Genomic DNA, 27152 nt, shown 5'->3' with positions numbered 1-27152 from the left:
AAGCTCTGGGGAAGAGTACAAAGCAAAACTCAGTGCTAATATTTGCCAGTTATATAACAAACAGCAGACATTGCAGCTTGTGCAAACACATAAATCTGCTTCTAATGTATCAGCAGAACTACTTCGTGGCTCCTGGCAGGAGACTCCCCTCCACACACGTGACACCACGCATTGGCAGCGTGGGTACTGCTGGGCAAGGCAGGGGCTGGGACAAGCACGGCAAACACCTCCCGCTCCCCAGGCACATGGGGACGAGGGTAACTGCACAGCCAGGGCGACCAGCCATGCCCCCTGACAGAGCCCCCCTGCCTCACGCCTGGGCTGTGCACAGCGGGAGAGGATGCAGCAGCAGTGCCCTCCGTCCAGTGCCACCAACAGCACTAGGTGCCGGGGATGCTCCACAGCAGGACCTGCACTGCTTCCACACACTGACCTGCCACCTGGCCGTGGGGAACACTGCTTCACTTCAACAGATCAGCTTCTCATCTACTAGCAAGACATGTGTTTTGAAAGTACCTGTCATTTACACACCCTTTCCTAACTGGTATCATTAAAGGAAATTGAAAAACAACCAAAGAGCTGAGTAGTTATAAGGAGCAAAGTGTATCCAGGACCAGCTTCTTGCCCATAAACAAGAGATTCAATGGAAATGCCCAGCAATCAGCATAATTGCTGAAAGGGAAAGGCCAGGAAGACATTCCTCATGTCAAAGGAAGGGGGCAGCGAGCACAGTGCCCAATCAGAAGGATCTTCCCCAGAACAAGGTAAACAGCAAAGCAAGCAAACACTTTAATAAAGTAAAAAAGCATTGTCGTTAACACTCTCGCAGAAAGGTCACTCATCTGTTTCCCATATGCTGCACTATTTACATTGGAGGGAGAAGAGGAGATGAGGAATCTCTTTTCCCTGCAACCTCATTTGTCTGTGTCTACATAAAGCTCTCATCGAGGCAGTGCTCATTTGACAAAGATTTGACTTTTCTTCAGAAAATCACGCATGGATAGCTGCTTCTGACCTTAATCACCCCGAGACAAATGGAAGCTGAGGCATGGCCAGATGAGTCACATGAATGAAAGCAAGGGGCTGGGATCTAGCAAGGCTTGCAGAAGCACCCCACAGCAGGCAGGAGAAGGGGAGAGGGAGAGCAAACAGCAGGGAACTTCTACCACATGGCAAGAGATCCGGACGCTTCAGAACTCATGGTGCCAAAAAGCAATCCCTCTTCCTTCCCAGCAAGCTTAACCTGGTAGCTCAACCACCTAACTTACTTCTTAATTTAACAAATGGTGAAAAGCAGACACAGAAACTTGTGTCTTGCTGTACAGAAAAGCAGTGTTCAACTAGCAGATCGCTTCAGAAAGCTCCTGAGATATCCCATGAGAGCACCACAGTAAAAACCCTTCCCACAAAACAGGTTAAGCAATCAAGATCCTGCCTGGACAAAGAATTCAAAAACTCTCTCTACAATGGATCAGTTGCAACAAATTAAAATCAGTTTGCTTCTCTCATTCCAGAAACTTAAGTTTTATGAGGTGATAACTGAAGACAAAAGTGGAATTCAGAATCAGAGAATATCTGTAACAGCCAGTTTGGACCTCTCTTATCCTTGCCAAAGAACTCACATCCCTTCCTGAAGGTCTTTCAGACAGGCCTGAAGAGGCTTTGAAATTGATACAGGTTTACATACAATGAGTATTTATAGTGCAATTATCAGGAGGATTTATCATAACACCGAAGGGCACTGTTCAGTGACTGCTGTTCTTCACAGGTCCAGTGGCTTAGCAGAAAACACTTTCCTCTTCATGGCACAAAATTTAAAGGAAAGCAAACACATGATACTGAACAAGTACTGCAGAAGCCTGCATCAGCAGCACAAGGACCTCTATTTTTGTTTTTTTAAGACACAAGGTTTAAATACATGCCTCCAAAATATGTGCAGCTCTGGAGATACAGAACATAAGGTATTAGGGATGCTCACAGGATTGCTTTCATCTTTGGCTAGCAGTTTACTCCCAGAGCCACTAAGTTAGGACACATCCATGCCACTGCTGGAGACTCTTCCTGAAGAGCATGGGTTTTTAGGCATTTTTAATCTCTGTTCTGCTATTCTGCTGCATCCTAAGACTGAAAAACCCAGTGACACTTTCACCATCAGTAAAATGTGCAACAGGCAAACATAACTGCTGCTCACAAATGGACTTGCAACACCTGTACCAAATATACGGTGAAACATTTGCTATAGAGTTTAAAATGACAGACTGTTCAGGGGACACACAGAAAATTTGTTTTCTGTGCTAAAACCACAACACTACTGCTCAGTGCCATTTGACTGCACTGGGGAACCCTCCTGTCTGTCAAGTAGGACTGTGACTGTCATTTTTAATGCAGTCTGCAGCCCTTCACAGTCCCTGTGCCGCAAACCCGCTGGCCCTGGAGAGGGCAGGCACACACCTTTCACTCTGTCCCAGCTGCAGTGTCCAAGCACTCCTCATCTTTTACAAAGCTGGGCTTTTCTGCATGCTGAGTAATTTTTTGCACACCCCTCCACCCCCCCTTTTTTTTTCCTCATTCAAGTCATATCTTGGCCTCTAAACTACCATTAAATGACAATTACCACCCAGCAGCAAGGGAGGTCTTTGGCAGTTTTAAGAAAAGAGGTTAGGCAAAAGGAGAAATACAATGTTGCTCAAAGAAAAGTTAAAAAGCCATAAAGCCAAAGAAATCACTGAAGTGAGATAAGCTCCAGTGAGGGCTGTATGTGTAGAAGATCAAATATTACATGTTGCTGCCTATTCCTGCTAGCAGTTTTACAGCCTTTACTGGGAACACTGTAACATACTCCCCACAGACAAGCCCTGTGCATATTTGCTGGCTGACACTGACATCTGCACAATCTCAAGCTAGGATTTCCTCATGCCATTTTCACACTCACTGTTAGTATGGGAATGATGCAGATGCCTCTGAGTGCCACTCATAAAACATTTTGATGGCCGAGGTCAAGTGCAATCACAGGACATCCAGAACCATTGTGTCACTGGGTTTTTGTTTTGGTTTTGCTTTTTAATGCCAAAGTTCCCATCCAAACTGATGCTGTGCTTCAGTAACAGCCACCCCCCTCAACAATAATACTAATTTATGTTCCAAAAAGTCTGGTTTTGCTCAATCGAAGGCCCAACTCCCAGTGATCTCACAGAATCCAAAAAGGTCTGTAGGGCAGCACACTTCTCCATTTACCATCTCCGCCAGCAGAAGGCACCATCAGAGCCAGACGCGCACGTCCAGCCACAAGCAGGTAGTCACAGCTGACCCAAGACTCCAGCCCAGTTCCCCTATTGACGCAGGCCCACAAACTCTGGAGAGGTTAAATGGATGTAACTTGGAAATAAATCTTGTTCAGGAAGACAGAAAACTACTTTAAGAAAGCAGGCAGAAGAAACTGCCACCTTTGTAATTTGCAGTGCTTATCCACAAAAATCCCAGTGAACAGCTAGACACAGACTGCGTAACATGGTTCATGCCTGTTACATGACCAATAATTTAAGGGACAATTTTAAAATTATACTTATATGATAACATATGATGGGAGCAGAATCTGGACTGATAAATTTCCATAATAAGTTTTGCAAGGCTAATTTAATAGACAACTTCCTTACTTGCAAGCTTAAAAAGCAAAGAGAAAGGTTTAAAAAGGTCATCAAGACAAAATCAAGTATCTCTGATGAGGATTCACAGACTTAATTGGCATAACAGACATTTCACAATGTCAAGGATAAGTTTGGTTTCAAGGTTTTTGTTAACAAAAAGCAGGATAAACATAAAGCCAAAGCCATTAAATAAATTTTGACTACAGAAAAATGCAGAGAATACCATTAATATGACTTCTAAGCCTCTCTCAGTTACTAAAGAACAAGCAACATGCTATTAAAATGGTGAGACCACCACATTTTCTCCTTTTTATAATTTTTGCAGTATATACATTTTTCCAATTCACCAACTTGCATAACTGGCTGATGAAGGCCAAGCAATATTTTGCAAAGTCATATCATCTCAAGGTTAACAAAAGACAGTGCTACAAGGCAATATGCCTGAAGTACTGCTAAGTATAAGTGAAGTTGTCTGAAAAGGACTTCACTCAAACCTTTTGGTTCAACGTAACTGCAACATAATAGCTCAGACTAGCATGACCTAAATCCCACATACACTCTCTCCCCTTGGTAGTTGCACAAAATCACTTCCTTTTTCCTCACTACTAGTGACCTCAGCCAAGAAGAAATCTCTATGCAGATATCTGTGAAAGTTTTAATAAAACAAACAAAAAAAAGAGGTACCATATATTTTCAGGGGGTTTTGGGGGTTTGGGTTTGTTTTGATTCAAGTTTTTTTGACAAAGAAGTTGTGCACTTTCATTCAGCATCTAGTATAGGTACACCACTTTGGAAACCTCTGATACATGCAAGTGCATTGCCCAGATAACGATGTGGGGAAGGACATGCAATTCAGAGTCGTTTCAGACAAGCACTGCTATTTTCCTTCTGGGAAAATGCAGTTGAAGAAGTTACTTCAGAGAGATTAATTAATTCCTACAGATTCCAGCAACTCCCTTTCCGCTCACTTACACGCACACAGCACAACATAATGCTGTATCCAGAAAGCCAATGTATGGTTACAGAAAGCAAAAATGTATATAAATACCACATGCTTGGGTGATACATTTTAATGCAGTTTCTTTACCACAGTAATAAGGACATTAATGCTTTCACTTTATCCAAGCACAAACAACTCAAAGGCTAGAGACCTGCAGGAATTACCATCTACATTATAACCTACTGCAGCTGACCAGATAAAGAGTATTTTGCTTTGCTCTACAGCATCATGCTTCCCCTGAGGAAGTTAAATGTTTGCCTCCTGTACCATGATGCATTCAATCACATGAAAAGTAGCTTTCTTTATGCTAAAGGAGGTGAAAAGAAGTGGAATTAGCAGCTAAAGCATCTATTAGAAATTTGGCTGTGAAAGATTTTGTGTGATCCCCTCCCCGTATGTACTAGGGTAGCACATGATTTGCTGATTTGACTATGCAATGGGATTTACCCTTGCCCATTAAAAGTCAAAAAACCCAGCCACTGAAGGATTCAGTACTACTTTGATCCTGAGCTGAAAAGGATTTCAGGATTGGGGCCAATATAATTTCAAGCATCTACACAAACATAAGAAGCCCTAGAAGTTATGAGAGGAGCTAGTCTGCCTTTATTACAACAGTCTTGCAAAAATGCACAGGTGCACATACCCACAAAAGAAGAGAGCAAGCTCTTAATTTAGAAGACAATTTAAAATCTGCACAGGCACTAAATTCAAGCTGCATAGCAACTGTGTGACGAAAATCTCAGAAATACCTCCGAGTCCTCTCTTCATGAGGAATTCCAAAGAAACACACACTTTGATGAGCACAAAGCTCTGCTCATGCCCCAAGCCTTGCACAGCTCTGCTAGACACACTAAATAGACATGAATGAGGAAATTGAGGAAATTGGGATAATAAGAATCACCCTGAAACCAGACTAAACTGCTTGAGGAACCACCTGGTACACAAATGAGATGCCCCACTGGCCATAATACGTTGGCCAGCCACCCAACTGTCAACCAGAAGCGCTGCAGTGCCCCAACCAGGGAGTAACACAAGAAAGGGACAGCATCAACCCTCCCGGCGCTGTGCTCTTTTCCTGCTGACACAGTTACACCCGCTAGACCGTCACAGCAGGAGGGACCAGCAACCTGCTCCTCGGTCTCAGCATGATGGCTAGAGGGGGAAGGGGAAAATGAGAGAGATGTTGAAAGGATCCTTGCAAAAGCCCAGCTTTCTCCTCTCTGGCACAAAGCAGTCAATACTGGCCAGAGCTGGGAAACTAAACAACTGGGCATCTTTTTAAAAATAAGGTTTCGCCATAGATACTACAAGGAATAAGCAGTGCTTTTTTTGGTAATAGAGATGATGTTGAAGAGCCTCTAAGATTGCTTCTTTTTTTAAAAAGGTATTCCATTAAAAATTACAGCACACGTTTTTCTCCCATTCTGCCACATGTGCCAAATGGACCTGAAGGACCATGAGGCTCTCACACTTAGAAGTGGGGGGCCGAAGCTTTCTCCCTGGTTTTTAAATGGCTTGCCTCGTCAGGAGGCTGGCAGAATAGTTTAAAGCAGGCTGTCAAAAAAATTGTCTCCAAGAGAGAGCTGGCCATGCATTATTTCAGAAGTCACTGAGTGGCACCGCTGAGATGTGCGGGCTCAAACAAGGCCAGCAGCCATAACAGCGTATAGATTACGCAAAGATGAGGACAGGAGGTCTGGAAGCAGATATTAACTAGAATGGATATGGGCTGCCTTTCAGGCAAGCATTAAGGTGTTGCAGACCTTTAACTGTTCCTTCTCATCTCAGTAATTTCTACCCGACTGCGTATTTCTGCTTATTTGCATGCCTCTGCTGTCACAGCCCATTTAGAGCTGCCCCTCTGACATCCTGCGCACAAACAAGCCCCGTGCTTCCCCATCTCCTTCACCTCCAGTGAAACTGGTGCCTGTAGATACCCAGGCAGCACAGGTGAAGAACAGCTACAGCATGCGTGCGTTTCATATGCTGCCTGGTATCTCCTCCTAATCGAAATGGATTTGCAAAGTGCGTGTGTGTGTAGCTCAAGTATGCCAGCTATTGCTCTTTGCCTCATTTCAGACTGAATTATGACTGCTGAGAAAACCCAAGTGAGCAGTGCAGCAAGGATAAGAAAAGCCAATTATGAGTTCTGTGCCCTTCATTGTATTGTTTGTTTTCTTTGTTTCCTAATGAGAGCTTTGCCACTGCAACTATCAGCAGAGGTCACCTGTTCACGCTAAAACAAAATAAACCCAAACCTTCACATTTACACCTGCTTCCCATTTAATACTGTATTTTAATGTAAATATTTAGTTTTAACTTTATTTTTTCGTGTCAACTGCAGAGGCTTTTGCCACTTGAATGCAATGAAGATCACAAAACTGCATATGCATGAAGGGTTAGTTTGAAAACAACAGGCAGGACAAAATCAGACTGAAACCTACCATCCTGTCCTCACTTCACCCACATGTGCTTAGCCAGCTCAGAGCAGGAGGACATCTTGCATCTACTTGCACACAAGTCACGCTAGGGATAGCACGCTAACTTACTCTTCAAAGCAATTTTCCACCTGCATTTCTGTGCAGTTAAAAATCCACTCTCTCCATACTATAGATAGATGCGAGATGAACACAGAGAGCGTGTTTCCAAAATGACCCAGCCAACAAAAGAGACAATACGTATTTTAACCAAGCCTCTACTGATCTTGATTATGGATGCAATAATGTTCTGCCATGTATTGAAAAAAGCTGCCAAAATTTAAAGCTCAAATTACTTTGTTGGTCAAAACAAACACATAAACACACAAATTCATAAAGGTTTTCACACGCTATCTTGAGGAACACCCAAGCAGATTCTCTGCCAAGGATGTTTAAATGCTCCGTATCACAAAATGGATTAAAATACATCTATGAAACAAAGACAGGTCCAATGATCTGAAACCTGGCTTATTCCATCCACCTTTTTTTGGAGGATGTGGTGACAAAGCTGCTTTCACAGAAAGCTGAAGCAACAATTCCTAGTTATCTATTCAGGAGAACATTTATCAGAACAAATATGAAGACTGTGGGAATGCATTTGTGACTAAAATCACTTTTAGCCAGACAGGCATCATCCTGCAAGCAAACTATCAGCATGGGTGGTCGTTAAGTGTGTTTTTAAAAGATGTTCATATTTTGCTGCAGACATGGTGCACTTGTTCAACAGATCTCTCTCTCTCTCACGCACTTACTGATTCCCAAAAGCCGTCTGCTGCGTGGCAAACCCTTTCTTAAGAGGGCAAACAAAGTTTTTCCAACTCAACAAGCTAAAGGTTTATTTTGCGGTTAGACAGGTTCCCTAACAATCCTTCAAACAGTATGCACTCAATTCAACAAAATTTTCTTACCCTGAATAACAACTGTTAAGATATGCTATAAAAAAAAAGTGGGGGCGGGAGGAACAGAAATGAAAACCAAGACTAATTAGATAGCAATGCTAACAACATTCTCATGCCTGTGAGCTTTGCATTTTGATTCATCTTGTATGATCTCTCAGCCAGCATTAAGCATGAACCTTACAGTAAACAATATTTGTTTTAGCAGTAGTGAATCTCAGATAGAAGGCACAAAAGGAAGTGCTATAAAGTAATCCCACCTAAAACAGTAGCCTTGAGGCAAAAAATCAGCCCCACAAGTCTTTGGGGAGGTAAGCAAGTCAGCCGCCAGCAGTCACTGACAGTAGGACTCTGCTTTTGAGCTTTTTGCCTCGAGTGGGAGCCAGGGAGGAGAAGGGAAGATGAAGCAAAAATAATTTTGAAGCAGAAACAGCTCTAAGGCTCGAGGGTGAGGTTTGACAGCACAGGGAAGGCAATGCAGCCCTTGGTGGCTGCCAGAACAAGTGATTGCACGGGCCATGGCCATGTGCACCCCTCTGCTGCCCTTCCCTTACCCTGGCACAGGCCTGAGCCTGCACCGAGACAGTCCAGGACTTGGTCTGGCAGACAATCATTCCCTTTCTGTTGATTCAGCTCCTTTGATCACCTGGCCACAGCACCAGATGAATACCAGAAGTGGTGCAGCTGAAGGGGAAGGAGAGTGCATTCCCACAAATGCTCAGGCACACCTGGAGGGAGCAAAGGTCTTAATTTTACACAGCTTCCAATGTTTGGTAAACCCTTTGGATCCAGAGCCAACCTCCTATGGTCAAAATTATCTCCGGAAGCACACAGTTCACAGTTTAACCCTGCTCCTACAGTGGTAAAACTCCCCTGAACTGCAGTAGAAAAAGTGTTGCAATTCTTCACATTTTACAAATCTCAGGTTCCTCTTATATTGCACCTGATATTTGCATAACTTGAAAATAATGATTTTTAAAAAGTGGGTATTTTAGATTTTCAAAAAGACACAAAGAAAACCTCCCATGCGATCAATGTATGTTTTGCTGCTAGCAAATTTCCTTATGCCTAGAAAGCCTGTAAATAAGAAAGATTGTGTCATGATGCTCCATTTTCTTGCATACACTAATCTAGTTCAAGGCACTGTTTTTGCCTCAGTACTCTGAACTGTGGATTAGGGGTTTTTTACTTGCTTGTAGCTAGACAGATTGGAAGCAAAAGAAAGCGATGACTTGGTTTTGAAGTGCAGGACACGCTGGTGAAACTTACTAACCTCAACAGCTCTCTGGGGCATAAAACCACATTTTCGTTTCCAACCCACAGGTTTTATCAGCATCCGCCCCTTCTAATACAATGCAACTTGTTCAGATCTGGCACCACCAACCACTTTGGCGAACCTGATTTCACCTACCCAGGGAGAAAACAAACAGCTGTTGTCTGCTACCATGCCAACTTTCCCTGCCCTCAGGTGGGCTCCTCGGCTTGTGAGGGCAACCTGAAATCACAAGCAAATCTTGCACCAACGTCACTTGTGGAGGATCAAGATCAGTAAAGAGCCCACACACAACGAGCAGAGATTTTAAAGCCAGCTGGCTCCTCTTTACAGCGCTGCTGGGCCACAGAGCCCACAGCGCTGGGAACAGTACAGAACAAGCCCTGGGCACTCTGCGCAGCTTCACTACGCACAGCTCAGAGCGGCGGCATCCCGGCTGCACAGCAAGCGGCCCTGCTGAGCGGGGGGCAAGGCAGACTGCGGGGAAGGCACAGCCAGCCACAGCAGAGGAGTTCTCTGCCGCGTTCCCGCGCCATCTGCCACGCTGCGGGGAGCGGGGAGCAGCGGGAGAGGCCGACTCAAAGGGCACGTGGTTAACCCGAAACACACGCACGTAAAAGTCAAAATGGTTCAGATGCATCACCTGCATTTGTAAACGGGTGTGTTCTTGCAAGAACATATGAAAGGAAAACACCGCTATCACAGCTGCTGCGGTAAAAAAGACCCCTACAAACCACAGGAGAACTGACTACACAGGGGAAACAGCCACACTGATGAACGGCAAACGAAAGCAGCAAAATTGCATCAAATACGAGAAAGGTGCAGGCGGATAGTTAATACAAGATTTTCTTCTGATTTCTTTCAGCTTCAGGAATTGTAGGGGTTAGGATTTTGTGTTTGTTTCTTTTTTAAAGTTCATACAAAAAAGTGTTAGCATTTTTGAAAGGAAAAACATGGAATTTGAGCTAAAACTTACTGAGATGAGTAGGTCTTTGCACTCTTGCCTGTGAGCTTTGGATTGACTCAATAACGAATCAGATAAAAGAGTGTGCAAAGACTTCGAAACAAGCTTTATTTTAAGGATGAGACCATCCCTTCCCTGACTTCAGTGTGGGAATACTTGCATACATTTAAGTTTTCCTTCCTGCTATTTTTGTATTAAGCTCAAAACCATTTATTTCAGAAACTTAAAATAAGAAGGGACTTTTATTATCTAGTCATGAAATCTTTGTTGATATCATTTGTTTAAAATCTCAAATTGTACAGAGCTAAATATGTCCTTAATGACTGGCTTCATAAATTATAGGTACAGATTTAAATCCCATTTTGTCATGTGGAATATTGCCTGAGGTTTCATTACTACTGTAAAATAATGCACAGATAATATTTGGCAGCAGCGTCCTTGTAACAGCAGCTTGAACTGTTCTAGAAAATTCAGGAAGCTGCTATCAGAGAACGACAAACCAGTGAGAAGGGAAGGCAATTTTCTCAGCAGGTAGCCTAAGACTAGGATTAATTTTCACAGGAGGTTAAAAATTACTGCAAGATGCATCATTTTCAGCACAGAAGAAGAAAGCTCACCTTATTTCAACAAAAACGTGACAACCACAACAAAAAGACAAAAGACAGTAGAAGAGAGAGGGACAAAAAGAGAAAATGAAACACAAAGAAAACTGAAATAGAAAACCAATTTTATAAAAACCTTGTTATCAGACTATCTTTGTGGAAAGAGAAGAAATTTGGTTCTAGTGCAGTACTAACAAGGCACCACACACCACAGCAGCTGTAAAAAATACATGTTTGGGGATGCACTTGTTCAAGTTTTGGTCTAGCTTCAGGTAGCCAGCTGGGTGGGTTTAGCGATGAAGGATGAGCAGAAACAAGCAACACATTCTAAGTCTCCCCTCTCACCAACTTAGTTCTTGAACGTAATGGAGCGAGGCTGGAATAATTCCAGCAAATCAAAGCAAAGCTAAAGTAGATCTGCTTGTCATTGCTTACAGCATTAAGTTTCACTTCTGTATTTCATGAAAAACAAAACCACTTTTTGCTTTATGCACACTGAAACAATGCTGAGGCACCATAGAAATGTACATAAGGGCTCTGTCTCATCCAGCGAGACAAAAATCTTCAAAATTACATTATAAATGCATTTGTTTTCACATTTGTTTATATGCTGCTTGCTTGTTTTTGACACACATGACTTCATTGTAGACTACAAAACCAACCCACAAGTCTCAAAGTCCACGGGAGCCTTCTAAAATAATTTCTCTGGGTGCTATTTCAGGTCCTCTGTGGGCACCAGCATTTAACCAGCAGTTTGCATGTAGCCAAGTCCCCTGTGGACCGTTTCACAAGCACACTTAACCCATCTGAGTCCACTCCTCTCCTTTCCAAGGCAACGACAAAGTTATTCCACTGCAACAATGCCACACCACCAGGCACTCTCCTGCTTCTGCCCCGACGTCAACCCAGCAGCCCAGCTCACAAGAAAAGACAGCAGCTCCGACCTGCCACCGCCCCCATCGCAGGTTTGAAAACAAATCAAACCATTTCCATGAACTTCTACTCTTGCTTTCTTCAGCTGACACTGAATGATCCTGGCAATTTAAGCATTTTACATCAAAATGCTCAGTAAACAATGGTTGTACTCTCGTGTTCCTGCGTGGGCGCCTGGAGGAAATAAAACATTCTTTAAAGATTTTACACGCTTTTCTAACTCTGAGATGGATTATTTTGCTCAATCTAAAAATAAATGCATGGGCCTCCTTCTTGTGTTCAAACAGTGTAAGAGAAAAAAAAAATCCCTATTTTGTCTTCCTTTGTCTGATGGAGCAAAGGGTTTTGTGTTCTAGAGGAATGGACTGTTGATATGTTTTAATAAAGGTTTCTTTAAAAATCTTGCATTGCTGAAAGCAATTCATGCATCCCTTGGTAGCCTTCATCTAATAATAATATAATTGAAATCCAAATAAACTAAACATGAAAATTAAGAGCAGCATCACCTGCATATAGCCATGTAGACCTGAACTCCAGCTAAGGCTGATTATTTCACTAGTAAATTGCTCTACATAAAGAATCTCTGCACAAAAGCACCTCCCCATTGTAGTATATACTATCTGTATAGCACCTCTCAATAATCTAATTTTGACCCCTTGATCCTGCAAAACTTTCCTACCTACTGTCCCTTTAAAGTCTCTCCAGTAAATAATTTTTAAACTGCTTAACATTAATCTATAAGTATTGTGTCCATAACAGGCTGAGTCTGTGTCCTCCTGTTCCATTCAGAACAAACACAAGGCGTCTTTCAGTGTAAGTGTTGAAGGTATGAAAAGCATTTGAGTAAGAGTAGCAAGCCATGATTTCAGCTATTTTCTCATTTCCAATACCACCTTGTCACAATTTATGCTATTAGATATAATTTTTACAGTATTTTGGGTAGCCTGACTCCTAGCCTACTCCAGAAAAAAGCTGGTCACTGCAGCCGATACAGATAATGCCGTGCAAGTAGCAGAACTAAACATAATTCATGTCACGGGAGATTTTTGTTGATAATCTCTGTCAGATGAGTAAATAAAATAAATCTGTATTCTGCTGACATAACTAAATTTACATATGAATTTTTGCTAACATAAAATAGTCACAGGAAAGGAGCAGGGCAGGAGGAGAAATCACAGCTTTGATATTATTCTGGGAGCTGGAGGGGAAAACAGCTCAGACCTGGTTGAAAGATAATGATTTTTAACATTTTTATAAAGAAAAATAGCATGAAATCACAAATTAGGGTGCATCATTATTATCTGCAAAATTTAATACATGATCATTAGTAGGAATGTTGTATCAAGGCTAATACATATATATGCGTAAGTGATAGATCAACTGTAGCAAAGCTATTTGAAAACCACGAAGTGCCATAATTAAATAAACATGCAGCACAAGTTAGGAAATTCAAATGATGGGGTATACATTTCAAAGGTTTCCAGTTTCTCAGATGCTCTAGCTTTACTTCCTAAAGTGATTTAACCATTTAAGGGTCCATGTTTTGCTGAAGGTCAGCACAACTTAGGCTTTTAAAAGCAAATAGCATTTTGCCAATAAATTCTATTCACTTAGATCTGAGCTGAGCATAGCTACCTTTTGGCTCTTTAAAAAAAAAAAATTAAAAAAAATCTGTGCATTAAGGTACCTGTTAACAATATGAGCGAGTACAAAGGATGCACTTCAGTTCTCAAATCAACTGCTTTAACAAAAAAACCCACCCTCGCAACACTTGAAAACCCACACATGCTTCCCAAACTTCCACTCTTCCCCATCCCATTCTTTACCACTCCTGTATATCTTATGGATGCTCAGTGCCAGTATCACAAAACACTGGGTATTCATACTGGAAGTAACTTTGAACCACATAGGAACTACAGTCTTCAAGCAGGCTGACTTCTTATGTCAACCATAACTTTGGCACTAGTATGGTTTCCCTTCCATGGAAACAGTAATGTTGTAAGCATTATTGTATTACAGCTAATATACTTATTTTTCAAATCCCCTAATGCAAGCTTGAGAAATTATTTGATGGTAAATCCTGATCTTCATTTGAGTTCAACGAAAAGGTAAGAAAACAGTAAGTACATTTGTTAAGACCATCAAGGAAACTGGGGTTTTTAGTGGTGAGAGGTGTCCTGTGGTTCTGGGGATTATCTCGGATAATTAATGGCTGCCATCTCTCAGAAGTTTTTTCCCTTTCCAAACACTACTTTCCTCTCGGAAAAAGAGCTGAGTTAGATTTATGATGGCAGTGGTGACACTTGGTGCACTTCCCCTTAATGACTCAGTAAACAATACTTGGAGATGCAGGCTCTCACACTGTTTTAATACTTAACAGGACTGCTTTTCTGAACCGAGACCTTTTATTTGTCTATCTGTTTTGAAGAGCAGTACCCCATGCCACCTCTCTGCATTGCCACCACTGCAAATAAAAATTTGGAAAACAAAGGAATTTAAGAGGGAGGCTGGAGCCTGGCACAGCATCACCAGTCCCAGGCCAGCACCGGGCACAGCTCTGTGCTGCTGCCTGGGACAGATCACACAACTTGGAGGGGAGCTGGAAGGCATCAGCCACCAGCACCAGTGCATCAACAGAGCAGACTAGCAGGAGGGAAGTGAATAAAGGGATACTTGTTAGTGGGTCCAAGGATAGTATTCCCAAAGGAAAAAAAGAAAACGTGTGTGTTGAGACGACAGGAGTTTTATCTCTCTCCTTAAGAAAGCTAAGTTCTTAACTGAGAAAGAGCCTAGGTGCTATTTTAAGAACTTAATGGAAATTTAAGAAATATTTTTCAATGCTTCCAAATCAAGGTACTTAACCTGTGGGGAAAAAAAATAGCAGGATATCCTTTTACTTGTAAAGGCAACTGTTGCCATAGTTTTACAACTGACCTAAATGCAAACAGATTATTTCCAGATTTGATGTTTTGGGGTTGGGACAGTGAAGTGCCTCATTAAGTCATGTATACACAGATGAAAGTTATCCTCCCTGAGATGAGTATTGCACAAGTCTCTTAGCAAGCTCCCTTCTCTTGCTGTAGAAGACTGGAAGCCACAGCAAGTCCTGTCCACCAGTTACCTGGTCACCCTTTCCAGTATACAAAACTACCTGCTGAAGTAGCTTAACTTAAACTTTCAGCTGTAAAAGCAGTGTCCAAGGCTGACAAGGCCTGCTTCTAGGAGATGATTATTACTTTACTGAACACACACACACACAGAGACACTTTCATCCTGTCCTCAGCAAACAGCTTTGCAGACTCAAGTGTAAAGCCCGCAGCACGCTCAGCTTGTTTGCCAGGTGGGTACAGAGGCCAGGGCTGGACACAGCCTTCTAGGACCTGCTTTGCTTGTGCTGTGCCTAGAAAAACCAGTCTAAAATTAATATTTAAAATCCGTATGTAGAAGATACTTGCCTCTGTTATGATTAAAAACTTAAACTTCCCTGAAAGACATTTTTATCATCCCCTAAACTGTGCATTAAAGACTGCAGACAGTGTTTCCCAAGTCCCAGAAATTCTTTATGGCCAGGTTTAAGCGCTGCAGAGCTGTCACATACAATTTTTACCCACAGCTAAGTGAAGCAGGAGGTGCTGAGCTTACATACCTGGCTGGCATTTAAGAAGTGATTCCCTGTTAAGTCAGGTGTATTAATTAGGAAGGCTATGGGCCATCAGCCTCCCAGGCTCACATAGCTGTCAAAACAAAGCGATGCTGAGAGGACAGGAGAGGGTCAGTTCACTGTTTCTTTCCTTGTCTGTCTAATCTGGAAGGAAGAAGTGGCTTTTTTGCTTATTTAACATACCATCTGAATGGTTTATAATCCAAATCCAACCAAGGGGAGATGGTTACAAGAATTACCAAGAGACCAGCCAACCTCTGCCTAAGGAAAGCTTTTTGCATCTTTCTCTAAAGCAGCTTTTGGGGACAGCAAACTGGAGAAGACTTAATTACTTGAGGCTCTCATCCCCTACTCTCATTTCCAGATTTTCTGTATTACTGTTTCACTGCCTGTACTTTCCTTCATACATAATTGCTCCTATGATGGCAATATTTGTGTGAAAAGTTCCCATGAACCAGTGGCAAAATACTCAAACCATTTGAAATACTTCAGGGATGTGAGCAGGCAGGTTAATAATTTGTAGTCATATGATGGATCGGGCTCAACACCTTTGTGTACTGCAATTTGTTCTTTATGTCCTCTCAGGCAAAGTCTCTACATCTGGATAGTTTTGCCTGCAATCCCCAACCAACCTCCTGCAAGCTGGACAACAAGCATTTCCCTACATGTGCACCACAGAAGGCTGTGGACTATAGGACTCTGAGGAAATGTCTAAGGAAAGGGTAGGACATACCCAAGGGGGTTACTGCTACCATAGCAAACAAAAATAAATACCACACTGCTTCTCTTCTTGCTTTCATTATGGAAACATGCGGAGTATTACTGTGGTAACATGAACACTGTATCAGCAGGCAGAGGAGGGAATGGAGCTGACCCTGCTCTGCAGTATAGCAAACCAAGGAGGCAAGGGAAGTCAGCCTGTCCTCTTTCAGCACATCCAGCCAAGGATTAACAAAGCAAAACTGCAAATAGACAAGCAACTTAAAAGCCAAGAACACGTTTAGTAAAATGCTTGCTTCAAGTGAAAACGTTCAGGCTGAAAATACTGCACCTTTCACCTTTAGCAAACAGATAGAGTCCAACCAAGACTGAATTACAACTTAGTCTGAACAGCAATGAGCTGACAGGCTGATGAAAGAAACCAAAATATTCCTTGTATAAGAAGTAGGTTGGCAGGATCCAAATCTGACATGACTTTGTCTCCTGTTACAGAATTCACTCTTCATATTCCAAAACCTGTAGCATACTTCATAAGCTACTGCTATTCAAAATGCAACATGCATAAGGCATATGTAAAAAAACCTAGTGTTCTTATGCCTGTTAAAAAAAAAAACCAACAAGCTTTAAAAGAAATATATACCACAGCATTAATAAGGAATCATTCCACACATTGTTTATTTTACAATAGACTTTTAAACTGAGCAGTCACCCTGCCAGTGTGTTCAATCTAGAAACACAGAAAAGTAGTTGTAAATACATACAGCAGTTAGCCTTAAAAATCGTGGGGAAGTACTCACTCAAAATTTCCTGCATTTCTGTGGGTTTGATCTCTAAACTAGGAATTTCTCCCTTTGGGCGTGCTTTGTTTATTGAATTCAATAGTGCATTAAAACAAATATTTGAATTTAGGCTCTGATTCAAGAGGAATAAGTTCTCTCAAAATTCTGCTAATACAGAAACGTAATTTTCTCAACATCTCTCAAGAAAAGGAAAAAGTAAGTATTGCCATGTTGTCACTATTCTTTCTAAATTCAAGCAGTGAAAGAGGAAGAGATATCTGAAAACTTTGTGGGGGTTTTTTTTAATGTTCACATTTTTCTTTTCACTTAATGAAGCTTAATAAGCCAGCCAAGATAATATTTCTGCTTGTGGCATAATCTAAGCTATACAGCAATGTATTGAATAGCAATAGTTACTATTTATCTTGACAGGAAAGTGCACATCTGGATAAGTCACCCAAACTGGAGTTTCTGTAAGCAATGGGAGTTTAAAGTTTCATTTTTTTACTAGTATTGAAGGTGACTAACCAGTTAAAAATTACTCCGTAAGTCCAGTACTATTGAGCTCTATTTCCTTAGCAGCCAAGGCAAACATCACCCTTGTTCCTTCCTCCTTTGATTCAAGAAAAGCTCCATCTTAAGAACAGGCAGAAAGGCCAAAGTGATTAAATTCAGTATCCCAGAGAAGCAGGACTCATAGAAAGCAGTAATGCCTTTTATTAGATGAAGGTAGCTGCGGGGAAGGAAGAGGGCAAAGGACACTTTCCAGCATCAAGCCCTTGCCGGGTCTGAAACAAAAGCTAAGTCATGGCCATGGGCAGCTGCAGTTTGTTTTCCATGTGGTTGGGTATATGCAAAGGCAGCTGGGCTGACGGCAGAGCCTCTCTGGGAAATGCACCCGGACCTTTTGCTCGGAGCAGGATGGACTGCCAAGATCATGTCTCGTACTATTTGCTACACCTGACTGCATGCAAAAAGAGCACCTCAATATCTAACGACATTTATGAACCGTTTGACCAATTGAACAATTTGGCAAGAAAATGTAACACTGCTAATGCAGTTTAGAAAGAGAAATTAGTGTGTTGAAAAGCAGGAGATCAAAAAGGTAGGAATATCACCTTTTCCAACTGGGAATTAAAATATTCTTCTGCTTAAAACAATTAAGCACTAATTTATTGTCTAAGTAATAAATGCTCATCATTATGATAATGAAAACTGGCAGCTAAAGCTTGGGAAGGAGGGGGATATTAAAGATAATTGAGTGACATTGTTAGACATCAGTGAAAATAAAAAACAAGACCTGAAACTTTGAGAAACAGTATAACCACACAAGGAAACAAATAAGAGAGGCATAACTGACAGAAAACAGATTATGCTGAGGGGTATGCCATGGCAAGAATACCACTAGTTTCTGAATATCATTTCAAAAATTAACATACTGGTATAGTCAGGCTTTGGGAACAGTACAGCACATCAGCCAGAGATGTTGAAATTCAGGATTGGTGTATCATTGGTTTAGCACCAGCCATCAGCTTCAGAAGCAGCCAGTGCTGGAGACTGCAGAGGTCAGGTCCACACACACAGGGATGCTCACAGAGAGCTGGACCCCCACTCTGAGCCCATCCCTGCCAAGGATGCTAGGCCCGTGCTCTAGCCAATATCACTGCCCCTAAGGTGGCAGTGGTTACACACTGCCTTCTTTGGTGAGCTCTGGCAATATCACGCCCTACCAGGTAACATCGGGAATCACTTCTGCCATACAGGACTATACCAGCTGCCCTCTCAAGTTACTCATCATCAAGAGGGCAGGAGAACTTTTCTCCCCTTAGTAAGCAAGCAAGCTTATTGAAAACCAGAGAGCTGACCAACACTTCAGCATAGCAACTTCTTGCTGCAGCACCTGTATGGGGCAAGAGCACTGCAATCACAACAGAGCCCAACAAGCAAGAGCAGTACCACAAGACTTGTCATAACATGCATCACTGTGCTGATGCAGACGATGCCTACGGAGCATCCTTAGGCTGCAAAATGCCATTTCCACTGTGGTTCACTGGTACCTAGTAAAAATCCCATGAAGTAAGACATGAAACACAGCGTGTGCTAAACATCTCCCCTCACTCAAACAATGCCAAGAATCAGATCAAAGACAAGAAGGTGCTCAAAATAGCTTTAGGAGAGTATTAATGTGATGCCCAATGTAGAAAAACAAAACTGTTTTATTCCTGAAAATACATTCTTGAACAAGACACCAGAGGTATATTGCCAAAATAATGCAGAGGCTTGAAACAGGCAAATTCATTCTCTGAGGAAACATCTCCAGTGGCATTCAGGACCACCAGAAAAATGACCTCCAGCCTGGCACTGAGCTATGAGGTGCTGCTTGGCCAGGGAGGAGTGCAACTATACAAAGGTGTTTTAAGACTTGCCTTGTTTATAAGCTCTTTTGTCCTTCAATAACTAGAGAAGTTAACTCGATTTACATGAGGCAGCCTGCAATTACAAGACTCACTGAAAGCAGCCCCCTCTCCCCACCAGCCCATCCTTCAGCAACCTGCTCGCAAGCCAGATGCGAAAGCTGGACCCAGACAAGGACCCCCGCAGACTTCACAGGGCTCAGCTGCCTGCCTGGGTTTTACCTCCTCCCGCTGAAGCTAAACGCCTGACATTGCCCTGGCAGAGGCAGCTTAGTGCCGAGCCACGTCTGCGTGGTGCACTTACCTCCGTGAACATGTCTTACTGCCTTCCTACATGGCAGGGGAGATTTCCTGTTTTCATACATTCCCTTGTCAGCCCTAATCAGTGTCAATAGGTTATGGTGTCTTTTGTGCTAGCAGCGTCAGCCCTGACAGGAAAGAACTTTTAATCTCTTCCCTCGCACCGAGCCATGAGAAGCTGCAAGCGCTCCCAGGCATAACTCCCTTGGCTCTTCTCCGAAAAATGCTCTCTCAAGCACACGGTTGCTTAGCAATATTTGCCTTCCCCCTGTACGGTTCAAATTGGCAACATCTGTCCCTTTGGCACTTTCCACTTGTGCAAGAAATGGTGCGGAGAGTTTAAAAAAAAAAATCTACAAACAGGTTGGTGGAGGTCGTTTTGTGAGAGCTATTTGTGCTGCTTTGGCATTTTATTGCTGGTTTATTTCCAGCCTGGATAAAACATGTGGCTTCTTCCAAAGGAGAGGCACACAAGGGAAAAAAAGTCTTTCACATCCAGTGGGACTCACCTATTGAATCAAATACAACAAGTAGCTATTTCTGCTTATATAATTACACTTGCATGCTATGGCTTGCTTATTAAAAAAAACCCAAACCAAAACACAGCACTGCCATATCATTCTCTCCTGTCCACTGGGATTGACTTTAATTTCTCCTAAGATACTGCATGCACATCAGGTGAGAGAAAACAAGAGAAGCCAAAATCTGTTTATGTATTTAAAAATGCAAAAGCTGTATGCAATCCTGACCTCATAACCAGTAGCGCACTGTCAAACCCCTAAACTGCTTGTGTCTATGAAATCACCCCAAGAAGCAGTGATCAGGGTGAGTACCTCTGAATGTACCTCCAATACAGCTGCTACAGCAAATGAAGGGAAAAAGAAATGAAATTAATGTAAGAGCAAAAAAGGTACCAACTGCTTTCAATTCTGAGAGCCAAAAAGGGCCATGGAAAAGACTCAAATAAAAGGATACATCTTTGGGCACTTGGTATTACAACAAGCAGCGGAGAATCCTGTAGTTATCCCTTCTCTGGCTGCAATTCATTTCAGCTCACACTTACCACAATGCCTAAGGGTTACAAGGAAGGCTCGGACCACACAGCTTTGGGTATTAACATGCAAGTTTTTAGGGATGTTTACTGGGAATGGTGTAGCTCAGTTTCAGCCCTTATAGTGAAGCTGAGGTTTTGGTGGTTTTTTTAAGTTTTTCTAATATAAAACAAGAGTGAGAAAAATAAAATGGAGTTGATCAGACTAAGTGCTATTACAACAAGCCTGAGTATTCAAGTATCATTATGTATACATGTGAAGAAACTATAAAAATAAATGGTTTTGCCAACTGATTTAAAAAAAAGTAATTAAAACCCCCAATCCTCCTAGAAACACATACAATCCATCCTCTTACAAAGATGCAGGCAAACACCTCTAACATCTTCCAAGGTGCCAACCACTATGCCCAGTAAGGGGATAGTGGTGGAATCCAAGTTCAGTTTCTTCCAAGCAAATGACTCGTGTCATGTTTAAGAGCAAGTGACATCCCAGATCTAGGCATTTTTATGCCACAATATAAACCTTAATGACAGACTCCATCCTGGTTGTTAAGAGATGCTTATAACACGAAGGCTGATGAATGGCTAGCTAACCGTATACTGTGAAAAGCTGATGTATACTTTAATCTACAGAAAAATAACTTCAAGAGCTGCCACCATGTTCAACCCCCCTTATCTTGCACACTGCACTCTTCCCACTGCCCCCTGGCTTGGTACAGCAAGAAAGGGGCTAGGAGAGAAAACACTGTGAAACCCAATGCAACATAAATGCAGGAAGAGAGGAGGGAAAGAGGTGAAGGAATTGTGATTTGCAGTCTCCAATAAGCTGTTTATCCTTTTTTTTTGACTGTTTCATTTTACTTTAACAGAGGGTAAGATACTGGAGCTTCAAAGCTCCATTGAAGCTTGCAGTTTTCCATACAGATTTCCAAAATATGCCCCAACCAACACAGTCTGGCTTGCAGAGGACTGATTAAGAGAGCCATGTCGAGGACAGAAAAATTTTCTACTTCAAAGTCCAAAGGAATTCTTAAATAAATCATAAATCATTTTTAAACAAACCTTAGACATATTTCACATTTAAACAGATATCAGGTCAGAAATAAAGCCACTCCTCAGCTTTTAACAAGCTTACTGCCACAGGCTACAAGAAAATTGTCTGTCGGTGCCACCTAACATCAAGCGTAACATGGATTTTCAAAAGACCATGGGTTTGTGGTTTTGGGGTTTTTCTTCCAGAATTACATCTAAAATTAAAAAAAAAAAAAAAAACAAAACAACCCAAAACTTTTTATGCCTCTTGCAGTCAAAGACCTTACAACTGCAGGACAATGGAGTCTGGAGACCAGGCAGAGAAACAGTTGAGGCCACTACAGTCACCTCCTCCTCCTCCAAGATAAATGTCTGGCTTTACTTTTGAAACTAGAAGTGATAAGCTGTCAGTGGCTGTGTTTTGTTGAAGCTCTTTAACATGCAAGTCACCTGCAACGTCTCCCTGCCTTCAGTGCTTGCTTTGAAGTTGGCTTGTTGGAAGGTTTGGCTGTCATCTGCTCTTAGCCTTCTCCTCAGGCTTTCCAGACCACTTTTCTTGTCTATTAGTCAGTCTATATTGGGCAGTAACAATCATTGTATTAGCAGTATGAAATGCCTCTTGTAATGTTTCTGCTGCTAATCACAACCTCCTTGGATTTCGTTCATGATGTGCACCCACAAGCAAGGAACCCAAGTTCTATTTTCACTTGCTGTTTCTTCCCCACGACAATTCCCTCTTTGAGATTCCACTACATGAGTATACGTTACTCTATTCAGACAACAGTTTTGCATACCAGCAGTCACCACTGGAGACCCATATGAACAATAACCAAAGATAAGGTTGACACAAAGTTTTCTAATTTCCACACAGATTTTTAGCAGGAGTGTCAGGTAATTACTGCGAACAATTACTATCCACACAAGGTTTGAAAACAGCCCCTTCAGCTTAACAAAACAGTTAAAACCAATCAACCAACCAATCCCTCCCTGACACGCCACCCCAGCAGCTGGTAGTTCATTTCCTCCCTTGCAAGCTTACCACCCCAAACGAGCTGCATCACAAACCAGTAATGCCCATGCAACTGCAGTGGCCACCTGACAGTCACGGAACATTGCTTCCATTCCCAAACAACCTTTTTTTTTTTTTTTTTTTAAATAAATATTTTTCTGCAGTCTGCTCCCTTCATTGAATTTTGCTTTCCTTAAGTTGCTATCGGAGCAGCTAAGCTTTGTCTGCAAAGGCACAGGCTGCCTCTGCATTTAAAAGATTTGTGCAGAAAACTTCCATTAGTTTAAAAAAAAAAAGTTAGAAATAATAGTTCCCAATTCTTCTAAGCCAGTTCTAAAGAAGCAGTAACATTTCTCATTCACCCAACTAAAATTAGACTCCTTGCTGTTCAGAAGTAAATAAAGCTGGCTATAATGCAACCATCTGCAAGGTGCAGCTTGACGCTTGGCTTCAAATTCAGAATAGTGTTCAGGGTCAGGTAATTCATGCTGGTCTCCAGGTTGGGTTCTTCTGCCGAAATTTAACTTTGGCTAAGCAGCTCTAGCAAAGGACTTCACCATCATCATCACTACGGGGGGCAGCACAGATTTAAGTCATGACAGCAATGGTTAAGCCTTCAAAGTAGAAGATGGGACTCTTCCAAAAGAGCCAAAAAAATAAATCTTTCAGAGGATGGAAAATACCCAGCACACAAGTCACAGCATTATGTTTTTACTCCTGAGTTCTGTCAATATAACTGTTACAGTGACACTGAAGCAGTGATATTTGTCAAGACACATGATTCCAGGTTCCCAGAAAGAGATACTACTACTTATTAAACAAGGTGCTTTAGCATAAAAACCAAATCAGGCCTTCAGGTGTACAAGCTTTTCTGAAGGACTAAAATAGAGACCACAAACTTCCAAACCAAACACAGCTCGCAGACAAGTTCTGCATGTTTGATTTGGTTTTGTTTAGCAATTATAGCACAAGAAAAGCATCCTCATATGAAACTCCTGCAAGATAGACAAGACTATTAAACAATGTGTTTTCAGCTGCCTTCAAATGATGCTTCCTTCCTTCCTTCCCTGGGACTCTCGGTCAGCACCAAAGCCCACAAACTCCATGCTGTCCCTCAAACCACAGCTACCCTAACGTAACTGCAGCCCCAGTGGCACACACATTCCCCTCACTCTCTCTAGTGTGTACAAACTCACACAGCTGGCACTAGACAATCATGGGTTGAAAAAGAGTTAGGAAACCTGAGGGATCCAGCAAAACTGTCTCACTGACATTTTCCATACTCGCTCAGAAGCCAGCCACTCATTCCTGATGCCCTGCACTTCAGGAATACTAACCCAACAACATCAAGCACTCAGGAGAAATGTGAGAATGTGTGTCATATAGACATTTTGCCATTTGCTGTGTTAGACAGATGGAGCTTTACAAAGTAGCTTACAGCACTTGCTGGTTTACCCCTCAGTTCCAAACTATTGCTTCTTGCTTGACTTACCAGACCCCACTACTAACTCCGTGCTTTGAAGACAGGGTTATCAATTTTATTTTGATACCTTCTCAGCTTTACTACATCTGAAAGTTTCTACACACATTTATTCACTCACCTTTGTAAAACTGTGCATGTTAGTCCTCATTGTACAGATGAAGGTTTGGAAAATTACTCATACCCACAATTGCAGGATATTCATTTTACTCATTAACATACAGCCATTGACACAAAATGGGTTATTACAGAAAAAAAGTAGCTGTTTACATACACAACATTTAACAAGCACTGATTTTGTGCTGCACAGCAATGGTAAACAACGTAAGTGCTCTTAAGTTCTCCTTAAATTCAGCTTGTTCGCTCCTGACTTTGCAAACTGCAGAGGACCACAGGTTTTCTTTCTTTCTTCTTTTTTTTTTTTTTTTTTTTTTTTGCCCCTCCTTTTTAAACACCACTCTCTTTACAGTTGCCAATGAGAAAGGCAATGGCCTAAATGCTGTGCTGGAATCATAACTGATTCCAGTAAGGATCGCTGATCACAAGCCCTTCATAGGAAGAACAACAACCTAAAAAACCTCAACCAAAAAACTTCCCAGTGATTAATACGCTATGGCAGCTTGTTTAAGCCCAAGTTTCTCACAGCAATCTGGACGAGACACTGACTTCTGAGTCATCTGGAAAGATGCACCGTAGTTTATGGAAATTCTTGCCTGACCTTATCTATCCTGCTCTTGCTCTCTGCAGGATCTGCAAATCTGCATCTAACTACTCTTTCTCAGTCTCCCATTGCTTTGCAAAGTGGTGGATTTAGCAACTGAATCTGGACAAATGTTCCGCAATGGTGCCCAGAGACACTCTATGGAGAGAAGTCGGGTTTGGTGTAAACCAAAGAGCTAAGTCCATCCACATCTGATGGGAAAAACTGGCAAGGACTCAACGGTTCTCTCAGAAACAGTTTCTTGGCACCCCCTCCTTCCCCTCCTCACCACACACTCTTGGCAGATGCAGGATCCCTGTTCCTTTCTTCACACTGATACTGCCTAGTTGGCCTTCCAAGCAGCGAGAACAAACACTACCCATTTCTGGTGGCCTGATGGCTGAATGCAGTTTTTTTAAAACAATTCCCCTATTATTTGGTATTTTGCATAAAAGCCAAGCCCAGACCTTGGAGCCAAGTGAACAAGCAAGGCTCTCAAACTTGAAAAGCCTCGCAGGTGAGAGTTGGTAGTTGGACACTGGACTTGAGAGTACCTTCTCCAAGTATCAAAGAGGAAGATGAACAAGACTACTTCTAATTTATGACTTGTGCAGCCTGATGCATGAACTTTAAACATCAGAGTCTGGTTAAACTGAATTAACAACACAAGATGTCCTTTGTGGCTTTTGAATCAACCACCTGCTCCTCGCCCCACATGCCCTCACCCTCCAGCTCTTCCAGAGCACTCTTTGTTCTGGAGACCGTAAGCAAATATTAAAAATCTAGTAGTAACAATTGTCATTCATGTTTGATCTACTTCTTTAGCAGTCACACACCAACAAAAAGACAAATTTACACAATGCTTGTGGTGAAGGAAGGAAACCCTTCTCCAATCACATAAGGCACTTCTGACTATAAAGAGGGCAGCAGAGGAGACATAGAAGCAACACCTTGTTACCTCTCTCTTGGTGCAAAGCAGGGGAAAAAAAGAAAAAAAAAGAATCAAAAAAAGGAATACAAAGGGGAGAGGGGAAAAAAAGCCCAATATTCCTTCTATTCAGTAAATGATAAATAAATATAAGGTTGGTAGAAAAACAATAATAGCAGCATAATGTTAAATACTCTGTAATCATTAGGTAAGACCAAATGACAGTGCTATATATATATTTTAAAAGATTTTCATTTTTAAAGGACGGATTAAAGCAATGTATTTATTTCTAGTTTACAGGGTTCACCTGTCTGACTACTCCTTCCAGCAGAAAAGCTCAGCTGCCATGGAGAGAAGTCAGTGAAAAAATATTATCTAGAATGGTTTTGTTTTGGCATTCAAACTTCTTTCTAGGTATTTAGTCATCATTATATACTACGCAACAATCATGTTTTAACTGGTGACCATTCATAAATGTTTACTGAGGTGAACAGAGCTCAATGACAGCAATCCCACTTTGAACAGAGATCTTTGTGTGTACCCTGTACTTCAAGGATAATACAGTATTACCAAAAAGACTTAACATGTCCGGACTCCTCTATTGTTTGCTGCTGCTGTTTTGGTTTTGGTTTTTTTTTTTTTAAATTGGTTGCTTCCCTATTTGCTTCCCAGTTTGTAGGTGAAAGAGGAAAGTCCAATGAGGTCTCATTACATGAGATAAAAGGAGCTACTCCCTAATGTTTACAAAACTGCCAGGAAAACAAAGTCAAATCTTCAGTGAGCATCAAGTGCTATACATTCCTCCAGACACTATGCCCTTAATAATGCTTGAGGATTTATAAACACTCTCAAACCAGCCTCACTGCTTCTTAGCCCTTCCGTCAAGACAATTCCCTTTAAGACATCACAGTCTTTGTCAACTGAGGTAATACAAGGGTCTCTGTTGGTGCTGCAGCTCTCCTAAAGACATGAAAAGACAGAATGGCTTTAAAAGCATCTTTGTTTAGGTGCTGGGGGAAGAGGTAAAACATGGCACATTAAGAGAAGGGATACATCTAAGCTTCATGTATGCTGTATTTTTGTCTCACAATAAATTTGGAAAGATTCCTTAAAGAGTCAGGGATGATGTTTGAAAGTGAAGGTTTTTATTTGGGGAAGTGGGGCAAGAGCTGTTCAGTTTCTTTACATGAATGCAAAGTGAGTCACTGCACAGTTATCCACTGTGGATTAATTCACTCTACAGTGAATCTGCTTGTCTATTCAGACTGGAAGGCTTAACTTGTCAGTGT

The 27152-nt window shown here is 41.8% G+C and overlaps 1 protein-coding gene across 1 annotated transcript in view; it reads right to left on the bottom strand.

Moving 5' to 3' along the window:
* Window positions 1-27152, bottom strand: part of LOC142033811 (AF4/FMR2 family member 1-like) — a 103655-nt gene that overhangs the window by 38581 nt on the left and 37922 nt on the right. The gene's annotated exons all lie outside the window — the stretch shown is intronic.

Source organism: Buteo buteo, chromosome 1, assembly GCF_964188355.1.
Source record: "Buteo buteo chromosome 1, bButBut1.hap1.1, whole genome shotgun sequence".
Classification (NCBI taxonomy): domain Eukaryota; kingdom Metazoa; phylum Chordata; class Aves; order Accipitriformes; family Accipitridae; genus Buteo; species Buteo buteo.
This window is presented reverse-complemented; position numbering and strand designations above follow the sequence as displayed.